This window comes from Heteronotia binoei, chromosome 1, assembly GCF_032191835.1.
Source record: "Heteronotia binoei isolate CCM8104 ecotype False Entrance Well chromosome 1, APGP_CSIRO_Hbin_v1, whole genome shotgun sequence".
NCBI lineage: Eukaryota > Metazoa > Chordata > Lepidosauria > Squamata > Gekkonidae > Heteronotia > Heteronotia binoei.
The window spans coordinates 72,156,068-72,179,396 of NC_083223.1; positions in this window are offsets into that span (position 1 = coordinate 72,156,068).

Sequence of the window (23,329 nt, forward strand, 5' to 3'; positions counted from 1 at the left end):
ACCCCAGTACATTACAACAGCAAACACACACACACATACACACACAATACAGTTTTGTCAAAGGAGCAAGCTGTGCTTTATGTTAGAAAGTAAATAACTTCCTATGTCATGTGCAATGTTCCCTCTAAACTGCAGAGGCTAGTGAGCAAAAATTCTATTTTGTGAGCTACTGGCATTAAAGTTGTGGGCTACTGCATAAATTAATGTGCTCTGGGGTCATCCTTTTTGAGCTAAGAAAGAAATGTGTGAGCTGGAGGCTAAAGATCTGTGAGCTAGCTCACCCTAACTCAGCTTAGAGGGAACACTGGTCATGTGTGCATCTGGAGAATAGAGACTACTCATTTTTTTTCAATACACCAAACAAAGTCCTTGTTTTCCCCTTGATTAAAGTGCTATTTTTATTGCAGCAGCAAAATACAAAGCAGGCTGTGAACCTGGCCTAAATATATGAATGATGGATACAACTGTCCAGACGCTGTGTTTTGTGTGTATGGAGGAGTGAGGAAAAACTGGAACAGAAGGCAAGGAGGTGGTTAAACAAGACTTTCAGAAAACAAGGCATACAACTTGCATCAGAGCTGCTGCGTAGGAGGCTAAGGAAAGGAAATGCACTCTCGTTCTGATTCAGTACACAGGCTTGAATAGATTTAATTAAGGCAGCATACATTACATAGCTAATGGGCAAAAGACATTGAATGAAATTTGAAAAGTATCAGTTTCCTTGTTTTAACAAGCTGATCCTCAAAGTACTTGTACTCTCAGCGCCTCTATTGTTGCCTTACAATGCATTTTTGCACAGAAATGTGTAGACGTTTAACTGCGCACTTTCATACTTAGCAGTCAGTCCATTATAGCAGTAGAATGTTTACATATGTGTGCCTAAAAAGATTTTCAGGAGATGAATCTACTGTAATTCAGACACTTTAGGCACAGACTTAAATACCCTTTCCCCAAATTTACCAGTGAAATTATTCGACTCACAATATTTTATTTCTAGACCTTCCATGTGCAAGGAAGACAACCCAAGCTCTGTCTTGGAATGGCAAAAGACACCCATGCAAGCCCCTATCAAAAATATGCTGGCATATCTTTAACCCTGGGCACTAAGTAGAGATTGGGACAGTGTCATGTACATGTCAGAGGCAGATGTCTTCAGTTTTATAACCTCAGCCCCAGTATAATGTTATACTAACGATAACTTTTAAATCTTCATACCACTGATCCTGAGAGTAAATACAATTTTCCCCTTCCCATCATGCCCCCTCCAAGACTCAGTGAAGTTTAGGATGCCAATTTAGGGTATGTGGGGCACATGGCATAGAGCTGTATATCTCTGTCCTCAGGTGTCTTAAAACCTGTGATTATGGCACTTTGCACAAGGGAGAAAAGAATGTTGTAGCTTATTACTAATGCTGCTTTGCCGGGCCCTTTATATGTGCCATTGGTGCAGTCTTAAGGTTGTGCTGCTTCTTGTCTAGTAATCAGTCAAATAGGAAGCATTGAGCATGCCCTTGATACTCTCAGGCTATTATAGAGTCTAGCTGGCCACCCAGATTTTGGCACAATGTGTGCAGTATTTTAACAGAAATTTAAGCAATTGCCTTGCTAGTAATAAATTACAAAAATTAGGCAGTTGCTGTGTGTGGATTTAATTTTTATTTTCAGGATAGCATAATGCTTGCTTCAATTGTTTATTAATAAAAGAGAGAAAATAAAAGAGATAAAATGGTCTTTAGCAGTACCTTTACCGTCATGCAGTCAGCAATCACACTTACAAGCAGCCTCATATAACTTCCCTTGTTATCTCTCATATCTCATACTTGGTTTGCATGATTTAGCCAGTTTGGCGTAGTGGTTAAGAACAGTGGACTCTAATCTGGAGGACTGGGTTTGATTTCCAGCTCTTCCACATAAGGCCAGCTGGATGACTTGAGTCAGTCACAGTTCTCTCAAGAGCAGTTCTCTCAGAGCTCTCTCAGCCCCACCTACCACTCAGAGTGTTGTGGGGAGAGGAAGGGAAGGAGATTGTAAGCTGCTCTGAGACTCCTTTGGGTAGTGAAGAGCAGGCTATAAAACCAACTCATTATTATTATATTATACCAACTGCCTGCTACTCCCACATAATCTGATTGGACATGCTACATTATATTATTTGTACATTAAGGTTTCCTCCAACATCAGTGTTAAGAATCAGGTGTAAAATCCCTGATTCCCACTAGTGGGGTTGCCAATCCTAGCGGGCAACCCTAGTTGCCAACCGCAGTGGAACAATTCAGGGTCAGGATAAGTGTTTCAGCATCACAACAATACTCAATGTCACTTCCTGTTTTGTGATGAAAATGACATTTCATGTCAGCACAGCACCAAATTGCCCTTCCATTTCCCCACCCACCATCACCCTATCAAGTTCCCTTGGGATGGGGGAATCCATGGTGAGAGTGCTATAGTGGGAGTGACTCGGAGCCATTCCTGCTCCAATTATCTGCACAATAGACTAGCACTGTGATCCTAAACAGTGTTGAAGTCTATGTGCTCAAAAGAGTGCCATTCTGTTACACTGTAAAAATATTTTCTTCACAAGGAATGCTGGGAATCACTGTTATTTATTTATTTTTTAGGGAAGTTAGGTGACTCCTAAAGATACTTTGGAGGACTCTACAATTACCTGTTGGTATAGAGCCAATAGTGTCCTGACCTAGGTGACCCAGGCTAGCTTGGTCTTATCAGATTTCGGAAGCTAAGCAGGGTCCACTCTGATTAGGATTTGGCTAGGATACAACCAAGGAAATCCAAAGTCACTATGTGGAGGCAGGCAATGACTGACTCTTGACTGTCTCTTGCCTTGAAAAACCTATGAGGTTGCTATAAGTTTGTTGCACCTTTATAGCACTTTCCATCACCACCATAGATAGAACCCCAGTGACTTGATTACTACTGTCCTTTTCTACTTGAGCCTGTGTGTTTCATAAGGCTAAGGTTGTACTCTGTACTGACCTAACTTTCATGCCAAAGGTGAACTCACTACTCTCACTCTTTACCTTTCTGTCTCAAGCCATTCCACCCTAAGAAGAAGAACTGGCACTCTTTGCATCTCTGATGAGTTCTTTAATTCTATATGGAGTGCCCTAGGCATTTCAGAAAGTCAGTCTGTTTGTAGTCTTTCATCTTGTGATAAAAGGCAAAAAGGTCTCCAAATCGACCTTTAGCAGGTGGCTAAGGGGATGTATAACATTAGTGTATTCCTCTAAAGAGCTGCAAGCACCAGAGGTACACATAACTTGGCAACTTTCAACATAAATGCCTCTGTTGACAACATCTGCAAGTTGGCTGTTTATTTATTTTAAATGTTTTAAATAAACCATCAACTTTTTGTGTGGCCCCTTCTCTGCTGATGCTGCCCTCCCATCTTTTGCCATCATGCCTTTCCACCCTGGGTATTCCTCAGAAAAGGAACAGGAGGACAAGGGATACAGCATCCATATCCACCTTCCTCTCCTCTCAGGAATGGTGGGCTTTTGCTGCAGACTCTGTCCCTTCTGCTCCTCCCAGTACTGATTGTGGAGCCCCCTTTTATTCCTCACTTTTGGTCTGTAGTGGACTAGACCAATCCAACAATCCATGGGTGAGATTGTGGCCTTCCTTGGAACCTGTCCCCCTCCCCTTCATTGTCACCTGAATTCTGGCTTAGCCTCAATGGATCTCGTCCCACCCTATCCTGTTTAGGGGCTGCAGCCTTCAGTCGGTGGGGATTTTCTTGTCTGATCTTTTGCTGCTGCTGCTGCATCCATGGTGCCAGCCAATGATATCATAGGCTGGTGCCAATAAATCAAGCTGCAGAGACAGCTGTTTTTGGGATTCCTCTTCAGTTCTTCTCAGGATGAGTCAATGACAGGAGGCACAGTGGTGAGTTGAAGCCATAGCTCAACTGGAATCCTGTAACAGGTTTGGGGGCCTTAAATGGCAAAGTTCTCCCTCCTGTTTGGATGCACTGCTTGGTAAGGTCCTAAATGTCTCAGGGTATACTCATCTCTTCAATGAAAATGGATATTGGACTTTCCATGAAGGTTCCTTGAAACAGAGGAGGACACTCTGGACCAACGTTGTTTCAGGGGGGGCATCCTTTGGATGAAATATCTATAGTCTGTCGATGGGGTGCGACGGCTGCCAGACCAGCCTTGATGCTGACATTCTTCATTGCTTTTCAGTGTTTTACCCACCACAATTATAATTCTGTGGTTGGTTGGTTGTGATCCAGCTATAGCTGGTTCCCAAGTTTGTCAGTTGGATAACATTTTTTTCTGGTTTAAAGACTAAGGATTCTCATCTCTGAGAGGCACACCTATCAATCAACAACTGAAGGTGGTGGGTAGTACCTCCCCACTGGAGATGGAAAAGCCCACCCTATTTCCCGCCTCCAGGGATCATGGCAAGGAGAATACAGATTGTTTCAGAGAGTCCTGATCTACTTCAAGTAAAAGGAACTTCACAGTAAGTCCATTGTTCTGGTTTCAATAACAAAAGGGGCCTCAGAACAGGGCCGTAGCCAGGATTTGGAAGGTTGGGGGGAGCTATAAATTTTTCAGTTGGCACTCATCAGCCCCACCCCATAGCCTTCCCTCCCACTACCTTCAAATAAAACTGCCATACACGATTTGTGTAATGGGGAAGGGAGGGCAGCAGCTACTAGAGCACCACTCAAATAGCATGTGGGGCTGGTGGCAGAAGCAGCCACCAGCCCCCCCCCCCCCAGTTAAAGGGCCCCGTGCACTAATGGAGTAGAGGTGAAGGGAGGGCAGCAGGGATGAGAGCGGCAGTTCCCTCCCTGCCACTCTCGTTGCTGCTGCCCTCCATTCCCCATCACCCAAAACCTACATGGGGTGGGCAGCAGAAGCAGCCCCCTCTCCCGCATGCCAATTAAAGTGTCCACTATGGGCCCTTTAACTGGAAGGCTGGAACTGCTTCTGCTGCTGGCCAGCCCACATGCTATTTGAGTGGTGGGGAAAGGAGGGCCGCCACTCAAATAGGGCACAGGGCCAGCGCAGACAGCTGGGACTGTTTCTGCTGCCACCTGGCCCGCACACTATTTGAGTGGTGGGAAAGGGAGGGAAACTGACAAGTGTTTGTCTTTGGCTTTAAGGGGTGGGAGGAGCCCCCTCACCCCTTAAAGCCAAGGATTCCCCTTTCCATCGCTGGCAGCAGGACCCCACAGACCGGGCCTCGTTTCCCTGCCACTCAAATAGTGTGTGCGGGCTGACAGGCAGCAGAAGCAGTTCCAGCCCGTGTTAAAGGGCCCGTGAATCAGCTGATTGGCAGGTACTTTAACTGGCTGGTGGGAGGTTGGGGGCTGCTTCTGCCACCCATCCCCACATGGGATTTGGGTGACGGGGAAGGGTGGGCAGTGAGATGGAGACCAAAGGCTCTGGGGGCTGGTGGGCGCCCAAAGTTAGGGGGCCTCACCCGGAAGTGGGGGGCTGTGCCCCCACAGGCCCCCTCATAGCTTCGGGGCTGCCTCAGAAACAGGGGTATCTAACTCATGAGGGTTGGATCTGACATAAATGAGACCTTTTTGGCTGGGCCACATGTGTAATAAAATGTTAATGTTCAGTAGTGGAGATATAAACTTTATAAAGGACACAGACAAACACAAAGATTTGTTAAAAACTTAAAATATGCTTAAAACATTAGCACTCTTGCAATATTTGGTTTGTTTAGCAGTTTCTGATAACTAACACCTCTTGCTCTGAATTATTGCATCAAATTCTGGAGACAATGTGTGTGCTGTAGCAAACCTGAGTATGCTGTTCAGGTGTTGTTCAGGTGTATGTAAGTTGCAAACCTACCTTTAATTTATTGACATTTATTATAGAAATCTCATGATTAATGCTTTGAGACTAAGACCCAGGAGAAAACATGAAATAGCTCGGCATTTCAAGCTTTTGTACATAAGTTACTTCATGTGCTGGTCTGCCAATGGAGAAAATAGAGGCTTTGCTCTGTAGCTCCTGTGTGATTGAGCAAGCCTGGCAAAGCAAGCTGTGATGCAGAAGAAAGCAAGAAAGAGAGAAGGAAGCAGGTGACAGTGAGTTGCTCGCGGACCTGATAAGAGCCCTCTGGGGGACTGATCCAGCCCTTGCGCTGCACATTTGACACTCCTGGGCCAGAGAGTTTGGAATATAGAGAACCTTATATCTCTACTTTTGTAGTGGGGAATTCCCCTTCTTTGATCCTCCCCCTCCATATCTAAGTCCTTTTACAACTCATGGCCATAGGTGCACTTTTATGTTAGGCAGACTGAATCTTCTGCCAACTTCAACAAAACTCCATATTCTAACCACTTCTGTTGCTGTGCATCTGGAGAAACAGTGACCATAGATCACCTCATTTTGTTCTGTGATTGATGGGCATCACTCAGAGATCTCTGGCTTATACCTGTCCTGAGTAAATATCATTTGTCTGTAGAATTCCACATGATTTCTTTTTTGCTGGCAGACACCAATCTGGAAATAACATGTTCTGTTGCCAAATTTTGAGCACTTGATGCCATTACAGAGACGGATTTTAGTTTGCCATGTGTCAGTCAGTCAAAAATTTATTGTATACAGCCATTGGCCGTTGCAAGACAGAACAGAACCTGAGCAATAACGTTTCAAATTAACATCTTAAAAGTTCCCCAGAAAGGCCAACCTTAAGAAGTTACAGCATTTTAAATTATTCTTGCTCTTATCTTCTTAGATGTATTTTAATGTTTATGTTTCTGTATTTTATCTTGTATTTGTTTTTGACTTTGTTCAATATACTTGGTCAGAGAAGTGTAATAATAAAAGGAAAAGGAGAACCTGATATATGTACTGTTATACCTTTGTGATGATATAACAGTATTCAACTGCTGGTTTCTTTTTTAAAAATCTGGAAAACCTTTGGTGGCTGGGAATGGACATATGGACATATGAAGCTGCCTTATACTGAATCAGACCTTTGGTCCATCAAAGTCAGTATTGTCTACTCAGACTGGCAGCGGCTCTCCAGGGTCTCAAGCTGAGGTTTTTCACATCTATTTGCCTGGACCCTTTTTGGGGGGGGAGATGCCAGGGATTGAACCTGGGACCTTCTGCTTACCAAGCAGATGCTCTACCACTGAGCCACTGTCCCTGTGGAAAATCTACCACATACCAGAAGTGTCATTAAGGAAAAACTAGTACAAAATTGGAGTAATTACAGTTGCTATGGTAAAAACAGAAACAAAGTACTTACTACTGAAGTGACCATGGTATTAAAACCAGTTAAAAATACCAAATCCAGTGGGAGGGGAACTGGAACTCCTTCCTGCAAGTCAAGTAGTACCTTATTGACTAAACATGCATTTCATTCGAATTTGTTGAGTTGGATATCATGGAACATTTCCAATTACTACTCCATTTTGTAGCAGGTCTTCCATTCCCTCCCTCCTAGGAACAGCATTTGGGAGGTCATTTTAGACTGTAGTGGGAAGTTGTGCTTTGTGGATTAAAGTCCTTCTATCAGTGTAAATTTTCAGTGGGCTCCAAGCCTATGAAACCTGTATTTAATGGCATCTTTATAGTTGCCTGGTTGTTTTTAAAGTCATTTGTTTATTTAATATAGTTTATTTTATTCTGATCTTCCTCTGAGGAGCTCAGGGTGGCAGCATCCATTTTATTCTTTGGACATACATTGGATTATTTGGTGGCTTTTCTAATTCCAGCTAAAGTAAAATATGTTCAAAAGCCACAAAATTACTTTGTTGCTTGGAACTGCCAAATGTAGTAGTCTGAGTACTCTTGTCTATTATTACATTAAAATAACTGTTGCTATTAAAATATTTCTCAACAAACATTTTGATTAAACCAGTGAGTTCAAAATAGGGTTGCCAAGAAATATCTGGGGACTTTGGAGGTGGAGCCAGGAGATGTTGGGGACAGAGCCAGGAACAAGGGTGTGACAAGCATCATTGAACTCCAAGGGAGTTCTGGCCATCACATTTAAAGGGACAGCACATCTTTTTAAATGTCTTCCTTCCATAGGAAATAATGAAGGGTAGGGGCACCTTCTTTTGAGGCTGATAGAATTGGACCCCTGGTCCAACCATTTTGATACTTGGGGGGTACTTTGGGGAGAGGCACTAGATACTATACTGAAAATTTGGTGCCTCTACCTCAAAAAACAGCTCCCCCAGAGCCCCCGAAACCTCCAGATCAATTCCCCATTATACCCTATGAGAATCCATCTCCACATAGGGAATAATGAAGTGCTCAGCAGACGTCCCCCCTCCCCCCCCATTTCTGGCGACTCTGAAGTGAGGGATTGGCATCTCTACTCACGAGTTGCAGCGAACTTCTTCCAAGTAACACAGACACCCCATCCCAAGAGGAAGCCTTTCCAATCGGAGACTGAAGCCTCCAGAGGTGGAAAGGCACATGGTCCTCTGGGGGCAGGGCTTCCCCCACCGGCCAGCTGACTGGGGGCGGGAAGGAGCCTGGGAAAGCGGAAGAACCCCCGCTGGGACCTGGGGATTGGCAAGCCTAGTTCAAAATAGCTATCAGAATATCTTTGGACACCTAATATAGGATAAGTGGAGAACACAGGATAGGAACCAAAGGGCTACTTTAAGTATGCCCAAGGACTTTGTCATGCTCAGTGTGTTTGTTATAGTTTATAATGCTTTCAATGGCAGATTTCCACACAATATCACAATATGCCTTTAAACGTTCTGTCAGTTTTTAAAATGTTCTATGGTACTACAACTACTGAGAACTGCTGTTTGAGGGAAAACAGGCCAAATCTTTCTTTGGTGTATGAAAACCAGGCCTCATTTTGAGTAGGAGCTCACAGGAGTGGAGCTCCGGAACCTGTAAATTTTATTGTTCTCTCTCTCTCTCTCTCTCTCATTTTTTTATGACAATTATAATTCAAGAAGCATTTTAAGGTAGATGCTAAGCTGATATAATTTAGTATACCTTCCAGTGATATCATGGGTGTGTGGCATGTGCTAATGAGCTCCAGCACCTCTTTTTGTATTAAATGAACCCTGATGAAAACAGTTATTTAGACAAGCTAGTAAGTTATTTGTGTTTCTTTATAAAAATTTTAAAAACCCACACACATTTATGTTTAGTTTTGTGCTATAAAGAGTGCAGTGGTTTTATTTATTTACTTCATTCACAGAACACTTTCTCACTAAGGCTTTGGTCAGATGAGCAGCTTGATCTGATGTCATTGTTGTTCCTTTCTGGATTTAAAGTGCACAATCAGACAGCAACGTCTGCCTCCCATTCCCTAGTCGTTGGCACCCTGTTCTGACCCAACTTTGAATTGGAGTTATTTGACACTGGGGAAAGTCTGGTCTTTACATATGTCAGGACTTTCACCCCACATTTCTGGATGTCTGAACTCCCCTGTTGCACACTCAAGCCAACTGGGAAGTGTGAACCTTTTCCATTTTTTCTTTAAAAAGAAAAATCAGTGATATGCATTTTGCATCACCACTTGTGCGTTTCTGTACCCAAAACTCTTGTCAGGATTGGGAGCCCCTGAGGAAGTTGTTTTTGAGCAACAACTCACCTCCCCATACCCTGCTCTCCTGTTTCTTGGGGTTGCAAATAGCCCAGTTAGGCTCCCATATTTTTTTCAGCTTCAGAGTTGCTGTTTGAGAGCATTCCATGATTGACACAAGAGTAATTATACTGAAGTCAATGGGCTACTCATGTAAATCTGTAGCATCTTACATTCCACCCCCCCCCCAATATATTCTAAGGAAGAGAGGCACAATAAAGGAGGCTGAGAGGGATGGAGGGATCATGGAGCTGTCAAAAAAGGAGCCAGTGCTTTGGCTGCATGCTTATGCGCATGCATGAAAGACAAACAAAAAAAGGATCCTGCCCACCTGTTCCATGATTACCATGCTTCAATACTCTGAATGGTCAACCACAGAGTGAGTGCATAGTGAGGCGGGTTAAGGGTGGCATGATTTGACAAACCTCCATAATAAATAACACCGGACAAAATAGAGGCAGCCAGACTGCGTCTAGCCTGATGTCTGAATCACATCTGATTATGCAGTCCACAGGATGTGACATCTAATAAACAATGTAATAAGACCAGGGTTATAGAAATCTGAGACAAAGCATAAGTATTAGACATAATAAGTTAATGCAGAAAATGGTATTACATAAGTAGAAAGCAATGCAGAGAGGAAAGGCTATCACATATAGCAAACAATATGCTACCCAAATAAGTCTACATGTGTCAGGGCCACAATGTGTGCCCCCTTGCTAGTGTGGCACAAACATGTATTTTGAGTATTTCAGTACTTGGGATCTAGCCTGGATCTATAAAGGACCAGATTCAGGTCAATACCCAGAAAACCTGGAGATAAAAGTTTCTTTAACTGAAGGGTTTTTTAATTTCATAAACCGAAAAAAGGTAAAAAGATAAAGGTAGCCCCCTGTGCAAGCACCAAGTCATCACCAGCCCAAGGGGTGATGTCACATCATGACATTTTCTTAGCAGACCTTTTACAGGGTGGTCTGCCATTGCCTTCCCCAGTCATCTATATTTTACTCCCAGCAAGCTGGGAACTCATTTTACCAACCTCAGAAGGATGGAAGGCTGAGTTAACCTTGAGCCAGCTATCTGAACCCAGCTTCCACCAGGATCGAACTCAGGTCGTAAGCAGAGCTTGGACTGTAGTCCTGCACTTACCACTCTGCACCATAAACAGAAGGGAAGGCAAATTAATTTGTACAATATTGTAGAGCAAAATAAAATTACAGAAAGAAAAAAGTCAAGAAATGCAATATAAAACCTTTCCCTAGCAAAACTGTTTAGCTAGTGGAGGAAAAATAATGAAGGCATTCACTCTTGAAAAGCCCCTTCAGAGATATCTCATGCTGTTTGCTTTTGCATACATGTTATCCTCTATCCTACACTGATTAGCCCCATCACAACCTTCTGGCCTATGTCTTTGTTTTTTATATGTTGGACTTATTACAGGTAAAGTTTTCCATCAATAACTGTAATGTGAATTTTTATTACTGCCAAACTGATGAACAGCAGCTTGTGTAGTGAAGTTGCTTTAAAGGTATTGAACACCTTTATCTGCTGCCTATCAGGAAGATGTTTAATAGTGTAGCTTCATGCAGTCACTGCTGTGCAGTATTGGGTCTATTGGACATTAAGGGTAAAGTGATAACTTTTGAGTCAGAACACCTTTAAAGAAATTATAAGAAGAATCATCAGGGGAAAGCAATCTAGATAAATTTATTTAAATCAGCTCTACTAACTGCAGTGGCTTACTTACAAGACAGTTGGCTTGGAACTACCTTTAAAGAAAAGGTAGCTCCAAGCCTACTGACTTGTAAGTAAGTCATTGAAGTTAGTAGGACTGGTTTAAATAAATTTATATAGATTGCTTTCCCCTGATGATCCTTCTTACAATGTGAAGCCTGTAATCCTGTGCACATAGTTGGAAGTAAGTTCCATGGAACAAACTGGCATTTACTCTGAAGTAAAAGGGCATATGATCAGGAAGCAGTTGAGTTACCATCGGGCTTCGCTACTGTTGCTCTTGCCATTCCTGAGAGAACAAAAACTCTTGCCTTTTTAATAAAACAAGAAGCAGAAAAGGTTGATTTTGACTTGTTTCTGTTTGTGAATTTTTGACAGGTACCTTTTAAAGCTTTGTTTTGAGGACTGAACCATCGTTCCTATTAAAGATTCTTAAAGGTTCTTAAAATGAACTTTTGGAGTTTTAATTGTATACAGTTGCTTCCTTCAGTTATATCACTACAGCTATCAGGGAAAAAAATGAAGGCTTGTACAATTAGTTTTTTCTGAACAATTAGTTTTAAAAACTATTTCTTTATATAGACAAGCTCTAGTACATTCTTTCACAATATGTTCATTCTAAATATTGATCTACCAGAATTTTCCAATAAAGACCCCTGGACCAGTGCTTTTGCTATAACTATTTCAGTTCATCTTTAAAAGAAAATGGCCTTTTGAAGTTGTTTGCTTTAACTGAAGGCATGTAGAGTGACCTAGGTGTCACTGTGTCATAAAAACCTCAAATTATTGCTTCTGTTGTTATACAAAGGAATAAGTACTGTTCTGTAAAGACTGCCACTGTTTATTTTATTTATGAAACAAACTTATTTTTGCCATTGGAGTATGTAAGGTCTGTAACAATTATACGAGGTCACAATAACCACAGCTTCAGCTGGGTAGGGCTGGGCTGTTTCTAGGTCATAGGCAATGTTCCCTCTAAGCTGTAGTCTTGTGAGAAAAAAATTCTACTTTGTGAGCTACTGGCATTAAAGTTGTGAGTAGGGTTGCCAATCTGCAGGTGGGGGCAGGGGATCCTCTGGATTGGAAGCCCTCCCCCTGCTTCAGGATCATCAGAAAGCGGGGGAGGGGGAAGGAAATGTCTGCTGGGAACTCTTTTATTCCCTATGGAGACTTATTCCCATAGGAAATAATGGAGAATTTATCCACAGGTATCTGGGGCTCTGGGGTGGGTCTGTCTTTTGAGATAGAGGTGCCAAATTTTCAGTGTAGAATTCAGTACCTCTCCCCAAAATACCCCCCAAGTTTCAAAAAGATTGGACCAGGGAGTTTAATTCTATGAGCCCCCAAAGAAGGTGCCCCTATCCTTCATTGTTCCTATGGAAGCAAGGCATTTAAAAAGGTGTGCGGTCCCTTTAAATATGATGGCCAGAACTCCCTTTGGAGTTCAATTGTGCTTATCACACCCTTGCTCCTGGCTCCACCCTCAAAGTCTCCCGGCTCCACCCCCAAAGTTTTCAGATATTTCTTGAATTGGACTTGGCAACCCTAGTTGTGAGCAAAAATTCTTCTTTGTGAGCTACTGCATAAATGATTGTACTCTGGGGTCATCCTTCCTAAGCTAAGACAAAAATCTGTGAGCTGGAGGCTAAAAATCTGTGAGCTGAATCACGCTAATTCAGCTTAGAGCAGGGGTGTCAAACATGCAGTTCGGTGGCCAAATCAGGCCCCCGAAGGGCTCCTATCAGGCCCCCAAGCAATTGGCTGTCATCTGCTTCCTTCTCCCTCTCTTGCTCCCTTCTGCATCACAGCTTGCTTTGCACAAGAGCTGCAGAGCAAAACCTCTATTTTCTCCATTGGCTGAGGCTCCTCCCTTGGGGAGGAAGAGAGTAAGAATAGCTTGCTTTGCCAGGCTCTGTCAATCACACAGCAGAGCTACTGAGCCAAGCTTCTCTTCCTTCTATTGGCTGAGGTTCCTCCCCCTCCTGGTCTCCTGGGGAGGGAGGGAAAGAGCCAGAGCTTCCTTTGCCTAGTTCCCTCAATCACACGGAGGAGATACAAAGAAAGCACCTTTAAGACCAATCAGTGCTAATGTTTTAAGCATGTTTTAAGTTTTTAAATATATATATATATATATATATATATATATATATATATATATATATATATATATATATATATGTTTGTGTTTGTCTGCTACCTAATCTTAAATAGGTACACACATGGCCCAACGCAACATGACTCGGCCCAACCTGACATGACTCGGCCCCTAAATGTCTCATTTATGTGAGATCTGGCCCTCATAACAAATGAGTTCAACATCCCTGGTTTAGAGGGGACACTGATCATAGGTGGGAAGGAATAGATTCCATGTCCAGTTTGATTCTTGGCACAGACTTGGCTTACTTTTAATGTTCCATAGGGAAGGTTGGATTACATGTAAAAAGACTGATCAGACACAACAGGAGTGTAATTGCTTTTGTTCTTCACTGATTTCAGTGGGAAAGTTAAGCACATGCTCAAATCTTTGCTGTCAATTAAACTTAAAAATGTGTAAGTTTGGCCTGATCATGTTCCAAAAGTTTATCAATAAAAAACCTTTAAGATATATTCTCCTATCAGGACAACTTTTAATACTCAAATAGCTTTGGATTTTCATATGTTGTACACTGGGGACAGGATTTAAGAATAACAAAACATTTGAAAATTAGCATACCCAACACATAAAAGAAAATATGTCTGTGTGCCAAATAACACACGCAGAGAGATTTAAAAAGTAAAATTTCACTTTCATAAAAGGCTGAAACACTCAGACCACTTGGCAAAAGCATTGTTTAGCAATTCGTGAACACTGTGGGTGCTTGGAATTCATTGCTATTGTCCTCCTTCTGAATTGCTTTGTGAAAAGGTCATATGAGGAGGAAAGAAAGTTTTGACTTTCACATGCCTGTAATTGCTAAGGAAACCACTTTTGCGGTATATACAGATTCAGTAGGGCTTGTAACTTCTGGCTTGCAGACAAATTACACTGAGCTACTGCATCGCTTAGCTTTTTTTAAGCCTTAAATTCAACCTGTTTATGAAGCAGTTACTAGATTTACTCCATATTTCGCATGGTTCCAACTGAACTAAGCCAGGCTACTTTGGCCACATTTCCTTAAGAAGTCAAAAGAAGAGCTATAACCTTCACTTAATTAACAATTAATTACACTGTTGTAGCATTTTAAAGCAAATTTATCATCCTGTGTCCTAAACTGAGAAACAGATGTTCTGTTTCTCCATTTTATATAATTTTAGAACAAATGCTAATTCACTATTTGTGTACCCAGAGAATGCCTGTTTAGTGCATTCAAAGTGTCACGTCTGAAGGCCCATGTCACACTTTATTAACAGGGAAGAAGAACAAAAATTGGGCCCCTGGCAACCTTTTCCTCTGTTTTCTAGCTTGGACGACGAATCAAAAGTAGAAGTTACAGTTCCTTGTTAGAACAGAAGGTTCTTTTTCTTGCTATACAACTACTGCTCTTTTCACTCTGACAATGTACCACTCCAGGCTAGCTTTTAATAATATTAAAACAACAGTACAGTCTGGAGTATGATTCAAGCTATAACTAAGGATCATTATATAAATGTGGAGAACTATAAATACATTAAATAAGTCAACCAAGTAATGAGGTGGGGAGGATGAGCACTGAACATGCTTCAGTTTATACTTAACCCTGTTTATATTCCAATGGATGCAAATTATACAAGAAGGACCCTACATGTGTACTCATAGCAGAGTGGTGTGTTCTGTGATTATCAATGTTGCTAAGCACATAGCTTGCTATGTTGCCATGCATGCATAATGTGCAATGCTCATTATATCTGAGTGCAGCCAAGTACTTAATGAGCCGCATGCTACAATGCATTACATGGTTTAAGCTCCAGTAAAGCACTAGCAATAAAGGGTCAGAAGTGCAGAGCTTGAGGGCTGGCACGTACAGAGATTGTATTTATACCACAGCAAGGTACTGGTAATTACTCGAGAACTGCACAAAAAGCCAGTATGTAGAAATATATTTGCAGGGAATCAAAAGGAAACTTAATATCTAGATGCTTAAAAGGTAATCCTAGAATACTTGAGTTGCTGATCCTTTTGGCTTTTAAACAACATACAATCTGTGTCATCACTTAAATTAACTTGGTGATAAGGTCCGGCACTTCCCAGCCAAGCCGGCTTCGCCGGCGTTCAGGCTGGGGGCCGTCTTTGCCCCCTCGGATGGAGGGAGCAGCAGACTGCTCGGCTCTGGCATATCCGGGTCGACTTCTGGGCGTGGCGTCGGGGCTATATAAGCCCCGGCCCCGCCCTGAGCTCAGGCAGTCCTGTTTGGCTCTCTGTTTGGAGAGCCACGTGTGGATCGCAAGGAGAACGGGCCTTGCGAGCGTCGACTGAGGGAGCCGAGGAATGTGCGGCTGCAGCTTGGCGCGGATTGACGTGGCGGCAGCAGAGCGCGAGCGGCGGGCGCAGCGCAAGCGGTGGCCAGTTGATCTTCGTCCCTCAGGACTGGGTGATATGCGCGGCGGCGGGGTTCGCATGCGGCGGCCATTTTAAGCCTTGAGGGGGTCTGAAAAGCGCGCGCGGCGGCCATTTTGTCTGCCGCACGAGGCCGCTTGTGTGGCTATTTTTGGTGGCAATAAGTGGCACAGGGGGTCCTTTGTGGGCATTTGACATCTCCCCCACCCCCTTACCCTTTAAGCCAGGGTGGGAAGGAGCTCGCCTTGTCAAAGGGAATACAGGGCAGTGCTTGGGGCTTGGTTTTCCTGCACTTTTCTGCCGCCAGGCACCCCCCCCCCCTGCCAAGTTTCTTGAGCCCGTGGGTGGCTGGGCTGTTGCTCAGGCCTGGACTGGGTTTCCGTCCCCTTGGGGCTAGAGGTTTAATTGTATTTCATCTTTATGTGGGAGATTCCGTGGGTTAGTGGGGCAGAGGAGCTCAAGTTCAATCCCCGGCATTTCCAGTTACAAGTTAGGACAGTGGAGGCGATCAGGCAGCAGGCAAGGGGTAAGATCTCTGCCTGGGACCCTGGAGAGCCACAGCTGGAGAGGGACGGTGGCTCAGTGGTAGAGCATCTGCTTGGCAAGCAGAAGGTCCCAGGTTCATTCCCTGGCATTTCCCAAAAAGGGTTCAGGCAAAGAGGTGTGGAAAGCATCAGATTGAGACCCTGGAGAGCTGCTGCCAGTCGGAGACAGTACTGACTTTGATGGACCGGGGGTCTGATTCAGTAGAAGGTAGCTTCATATGTTACCATACTGGTTTCGGCTGGTAAACCCTATTCAGTGAACCCACCCTCCCCCTCCTCAGGGTATTGTGACGACTGGCATGCATTGGGGCCGTTTGGGACCGGCTTCGCCTTATTTTGCCTCCACCCTTCCTCTCATGGTAGGGTGGCTCACATTAGCATAACTCAGTGACTACTTGGTTGCTGTGTGGGCTATCTTGGTCACCGTTGTGTGTACCGCTTGGTGTAAGGGCAACACTATGGCACCCAAGATGGGTTAAGGAGGGTCCATGGGTAAGCTGCCTGCCTACCCGTCTCGTGGGCGGGGTCTGCAGCCAGGTCCAGCTGAGAAGCAGGGACAAGGGGAGCGAGTCCAGTTGGCCATCATTAGTCAATTGGAGGCATTAGAACAGTAGAGGGTCGCCGTTGGGGCTCCCATATGGGAGGGGCGGCGCCGCGCTTCGGGGCGGTAGAAGCGTTTTACTTTTGAGGCGAGATGCTGGCTCGCATGTCTGCATTACAGGGTGGTGCGGCAGGGCCGGACCCATGGCCAGAACCGGAACAGGATGACGGCCCGGGTGAAGGCCCGTCAGGCGAGCAGGCGAGCGGCGGCATGCATGGAGGTAGTGTACCACAGACTCCAGACGGTGTCGACGCCCTCGGATTTTGGGGGTAAGGTATCGTTGCAGCAGATATCGGGGTGGCCTGGGGGCCTATTCAGGTGCCTCCCCTTCCCCCAGGGGCGGGGGTAGGGACTTGGGGCGCAGGGCAGTCCGGAACACCCGCTATGCATTGGGGTTCGCGGCTGCCTTGGGTTTGGGCCCTTCAGGTTCCGCCCCACAAAGGCCTGGTTTAGGTAGCGTTGGTTTCCAGGCACTTGGTCAGCGGGCGGTCCTGGCGGCGACGCTGGCAGTTTTCGCAGTGCCGCCCCCCCCCCCCGGCCGGTTCTGCCTTGGGGTGGGCGGCAGTATGCGCAGAGGCAAAGGTTGTGACCAAGGGAGCAAGGAGGCAGGTGGTTTTACCCTCCAAATCCTTATGCCAGTATATTTTTGCACATACTCCCATATGGCGACACCTTATTTCCTCTGGGAGGTCATTTAACAGCTGTTAAAAAAAAAAAAATCCTTCGGGAAGAGTAGGTAAATGGATTAGGCCTACTTTATAGAGAGCTCAAAAAGGTGAGCAACAATGTGCTCGTCGAGAGGGGAAAAAAAAAAAAAATTAAAATGCAGGCTGAGAGGCAGGTTTGAAGGTGCCCAGTCTCGTTAGATCTTAGAGGTTAAGCAGGGTTAGCCCTGGACGGTACTTGGAGGGGAGACCACCAGGGCTATTTTTGAGGGGTGGATAGGATGTGGGCAAACTGGTTGCCCGGCCCCTTTTTATTTCTGCGGGCGCCATAGCTGGGGCCGCCCGCTTTGTTTCATCACATGGACATTATTTACTGGGCGCGGCATGGCGGCAATATAGCGAGGGCTGCCGCCAACCCGGGGTTGCCATGGTACCAGGTCGGCCTGCAGCTTTTGCTGCAGTTGATGTCCTCGACAAAGCCCACGGGGGATAGGTCCGATGGCGGACTCTGGGCACAGAAGCAACAACGGCAGCTTTTGGCAAGGGCCTGCCTCATGGAGGGCCAGCCGGTTCATTCCCGGCTGTTTTGTTGGGAGTTCGCTTCAAAGGGAGTGCGCCCCAGAAAGCCCTGTAAGTTCAAACTCGTATGCCCACTTAGTAGCGGGCCTCATGCCCTTTCCGCTTGCAGCAGGTCTAGGCCTCGGCCTGGTGGTAGGGCCTCGGTTGCGACGGCGCCAGTCAATAAGACCCCGAAAAAGGGGCCCAGTCCCATTCGGCTGAGGGCACTCAATGGTTTATTGAGAATATACCCATGTAAAGCGGACGGGCTATATTTGTGGATAGGGTTTTTTCTTTTGGGTTTAGGATCCCCTGGCAGGGGCCTGAGGGCCCCCTGTTTTGGCTTCTAACCTTCGGTTAGGGTAGGTCTTGATCACATAGTCAGGGCCAAGATCTCCAGGGAGTATCTGGAGGGCAGGGTTCTTGGACCCCTTTGATACGCCCCCTGTATACACATTGCGGGTATCCCCCCTGGGGGTGGTGTCTAAGAAGGCGCCTGGAGAGTATCGCCTCATTCGTTACTTGTCCTACACAGAAGGGGAGCCGTCCATGAAATTGTGCTCTGGGCGGTACAACTCCTTTGGCCAGGTGGTCAAAGTAGTGCGTGGTTGGGCTGTTGAGGCCAGGATGGCGAAATGCGACATTAATGTCTGCATTTCATTTCTTGCTGTGCATCCTGAGGATTTCGAGCTTCTGGGTTTTTGCTCAGAGCAAATTCTACATGGATCGCGTCCTTCTATTCGGATTGCCCTCCCGAGGGGTTGCCCGGTATCCTGCCTGCATTCGAGCGCTTCAGTTCCGTTGTGGAGTGGGCGCTGCGGGACTGGACCGTGCTTAATGATTCAGTGCATTGCCTGGGCGACTACCTTTTTGTTGGTCCTATGGGCACAGGGCTATGTGCCAGGCTGTTAACTTCCTTTCAGGACTTAGCCATCGAGTGTGGGGTACCGTTGGCACATGAGATGACTGAAGGGCACAGTTCGGTGCTTGCCTTTCTAGGCATTTGACTGGACTCACACAAACAGGCTTCTCGGCTGCCAGAGGCAGAAGTAACGGAGCTTAAGGCCTGGTTGGTGGCCCTGATGAGACAGCGCAAGGTCTCGCTGCTTGATTTGCAGTGGGTGGTGGGTCACTTTAATTTGGCATGCAGAGTGGGGGGCATCCGGTAGGGCCTTGTCTTTGAGGCATCTCAGTGACGCTATGAGTCAGTGGCCACTGGATCTCTGGTAATCTGGGAAGCTGAAGCCGGTAGGGGCATTCAACTGGCTCTAGCGCCTAGTACCTGAAGGGTTCAGGATAGAGCGGTTTCCCAATCCGGGGAGGCAAGGAACCGCTACGCTGCATGATGGCTGGCCAACCTTGGCGGCTCATATTAGGCAATTTTGTGTGTTTTGAAAGAGAGAGGTCTGGGGTTGAGCATTATTGAGGGCCGACTGGTGGAGTTGGCCTTTAGTAGTAAAGCTCATGGGTTGGCGAAGGATACCCACTTGTTGAGGGGCTTACGATGGAGTGGCTTCCCAATTCTGGGCATTTGGGGGCACTGCGGGTCGGCTGGATAGTTGCCGGTCCCATGGCACAGGTTATACAGTCCCCCTTTCGGGGCTGCTCTGCTTCATGCGGCCTTGTTGATGGCCCCCTTTTTTCGGCGCTATGATTAGCGAGTTGGTTATGTAGTTTATGAATGATACCGCAGGGCAGGCCCCCCAGGCCCGGGGCGTTACAAAAATGGTTGGCCTGTGGCGGTTGGCAGCTTTATTAAAAAAAAAAAAAAAAAACCCAGGTGCACCCGTTGGTCACCTAGGAGGTGGTTTTGGAGGGCGACGGTTTTTTCGCCGGTTGGTCACTATCTGTTCTGACAATTTTCTGTTTTTCAGGTGCTGTGGCTCGTAGTGAGAGGCATCGTATCCTCATCTGCGGGTGCAGCAAGGTGTTCCGGGCGGCTCATCAGGCTGGGCGCTCCCCAACAGGCACCCAGCTGGGCTTCAGCGATGGGGCTGTTGAAGAATGGCTGGGTCGTCGGTGTTGGCCTGGGATTAGGCCATTGCAGTGCGGAGAGAGGAGGGCACCTCGTCTGCACATCTTGTCATCCACCTGGGCGGTTTTAGGGGAGCACCTATGGCCTAGCACCAAGTGTGCAGGGGGTCTGCAGGAACCGTAGATGGGCTAAACGGCTCAATGCGGGGACTGCAGATCACGGACAGCCTCACCCGAGCGGATCTTTCCATGGGGGATTGATGCTCGCCCAGGTGGTGAATGGCTTGGGGCCTGGCCGCTCAGCAACAACCCGAATACGGCGGGCTTGTGCTGGGGGCGGGGTGGCTCGCCCTTTGGACAAGGCGGGGTCCGGGGGTGGCCCCAGGGCTTGTCCTTTGGCTGGTCCTAGTATGGGCAGCTAGATCGCCAGGTAGGAGTTGGAGGTGCCCTTGCACTTGGGAGCTTAGAGCATGCTAGCCGCAAGGCCAGTAGGGCCCTGGAGAAAGCCATGGAGAATGGCTTGGGATTTCTCTCCCTCATCCGGCCACGTATAGGCTGGATGGGGTTCATTTCAGAGTTGGGTAACTGGGCCTTTTTTCAATGAGATACGGCAGGGTTGGCGGTCGGCTCTGGGCCGTCCGTTGGGGCGCTAATGCCTAAGCAGAGGCTTGGCATTGGCGGTGGCTGGAGGATGTTTTGGCCACAGGGTTTGCAGGGGAGCACCTATGGCCTTGCACCATTGGTGCGGGTGGTCTGTAGGAACCGCAGATGGGCTACACGGCTCAGTGCGGGGAATGCAGATCACGGAGAGCCTCACCTGGGCGGATCTTTCCATAGGGGATTGATGCTAGCCCAGGTGGAGAATGGCTGGGGCCTGGCCGCTCAGTTACAACCCGAATACGGCGGGTTTGTGCTGGGGGCAGGGTGGCTCGCCCTTGGGACAAGGCGGGGTCCGGGGGTGACCCCAGGGCTTGTCCTGGTTTGGTCTCATCCCTGCCAGTTTACAGGTTAATTAATTATTTAATAAAGCGGCCCAGTTTTAAACCCAACACTTTGTGTCTGTCTCTTCTTTCCGACTGGGGGGGGCAAGGTCCGGCACTTCCCAGCCAAGCCGGCTTCGCCGGCGTTCAGGCTGGGGGCCGTCTTTGCCCCCTCGGATGGAGGGAGCAGCAGACTGCTCGGCTCTGGCATATCCGGGTCGACTTCTGGGCGTGGCGTCGGGGCTATATAAGCCCCGGCCCCGCCCTGAGCTCAGGCAGTCCTGTTTGGCTCTCTGCCCGCCCGCCCTCCCTTGGCAGTACAGGTTTCAACCGGTCGCCTTTTGAGGGGCCAGGTAGGAATTTTTTCATCTTTACACAATTGGCCCATGTGAAGTTGTTTTTCGCCTACCTTGTACTGCCTTATAGTGATAGGTGTTCATTTGAGGGAGTTTTTTATTTGGTCGCAGGCTGGAGGATGTTTTGGCCACAGGGTTTGCAGGGGAGCACCTATGGCCTTGCACCATTGGTGCGGGTGGTCTGTAGGAACCGCAGATGGGCTACACGGCTCAGTGCGGGGAATGCAGATCACGGAGAGCCTCACCTGGGCGGATCTTTCCATAGGGGATTGATGCTAGCCCAGGTGGAGAATGGCTGGGGCCTGGCCGCTCAGTTACAACCCGAATACGGCGGGTTTGTGCTGGGGGCAGGGTGGCTCGCCCTTGGGACAAGGCGGGGTCCGGGGGTGACCCCAGGGCTTGTCCTGGTTTGGTCTCATCCCTGCCAGTTTACAGGTTAATTAATTATTTAATAAAGCGGCCCAGTTTTAAACCCAACACTTTGTGTCTGTCTCTTCTTTCCGACTGGGGGGGCAAATGGGGTTTGGGAGCTGTAGAAAATGTCAGGAAACTGATAGGGTGCATCCAATGGTTAATACAGGGTTTTTGTTTCTCCTTTGTTCAGCTCTTTTCATGGTGCGTACAATCTGAGTAACTCCTGTGGTAAATCAGGAACTATTTATTAATTTTATCATTTCTGCCAGGATCCAAGGCTAAAATGTATCAATTCCCAACATAATATAAATAACGCAAACCTGGGCATTCTCAACTAGTCTTTGAGGTAACTTAGACACAATTGTCGACATGTGAGGAGCTCTGTGGTGCAGTGGTAAGCTGCAGTACTGCAGTCCAAGCTCTGCTCACGACCTGAGTTTGATCTCAGCAGAAGCTGGGTTCAGGTAGCTGGCTCAAGGTTGACTCAGCCTTCCATCCTTCTGAGGTCGGTAAAATGAGTACCCAGCTTGCTGGGGGTAAAGTTATAGATGACTGGGAAAGGCAATGGCAAACCACCCCATAGCAAAAAGCCTGCCAAGAAAACGTTGTGATATGATATCACTCCATGGGTCGGTAATGACTCAGTGCTTTCACAGGGAGACTACGTTTACCTTTGTCCAGGAGACAATGCAGCAGCTCACTGTCTAAAAGCGACATGTATATGAACTGAATCTTATGTGCTACCAAATTGCAGTGAAATGTTTGGGACTTAACAGTGCCATTATGAAGCATGCTTCTACAAAGCTATTGCTGAAATATGCAACAAGATACAACAATACAGATCTCCCCCCCCCCCTCCCTGGGTAATCAGGAAAAACGAAACAGGTTTTAAAAGTAGCTTGTCATTTGGGTGTGGAAGGGCTACTGCTCACAAAGAAAGAATTATAGCAGTCCTAATGGACATAGTGAGTTGGTAAACAAATTCTCAGGATTTTGGACTAAGCTTAGGTATGAAGTCAGGCACAGTGAGTAAGCTGGATAGAAAGATCAACCTAAAAAAAAAAAAAATGCCGGGCACATTAGATCAGCAAGTCGAGCCAAAAGGGCCCATCCTTGCCAACAACTAGATCACTGTCAAAGTAACTGTTTAAGCAGTGGGAATGCATAGGGTGTTGTGACTTGTCAGGATGTGGCTGCTTTGGAAAGAGAAGTGCCCAGTTTGTAGAAAGGAAATCATGTTTATTTCCTACACAACTTAGCAGCAGGCTTCCAGGCACACAATAAATTGATTACAATCCCTTGAAATGGAACAAATGAGAGGATAAAGAAACTTGCTCTACAATATGGTGTTGTCCTCACTTTTAAAGTGTGAGTTAAAATGGAAATTTTAACTCACTTGTCCAACTCACACTTTAAAAGTGT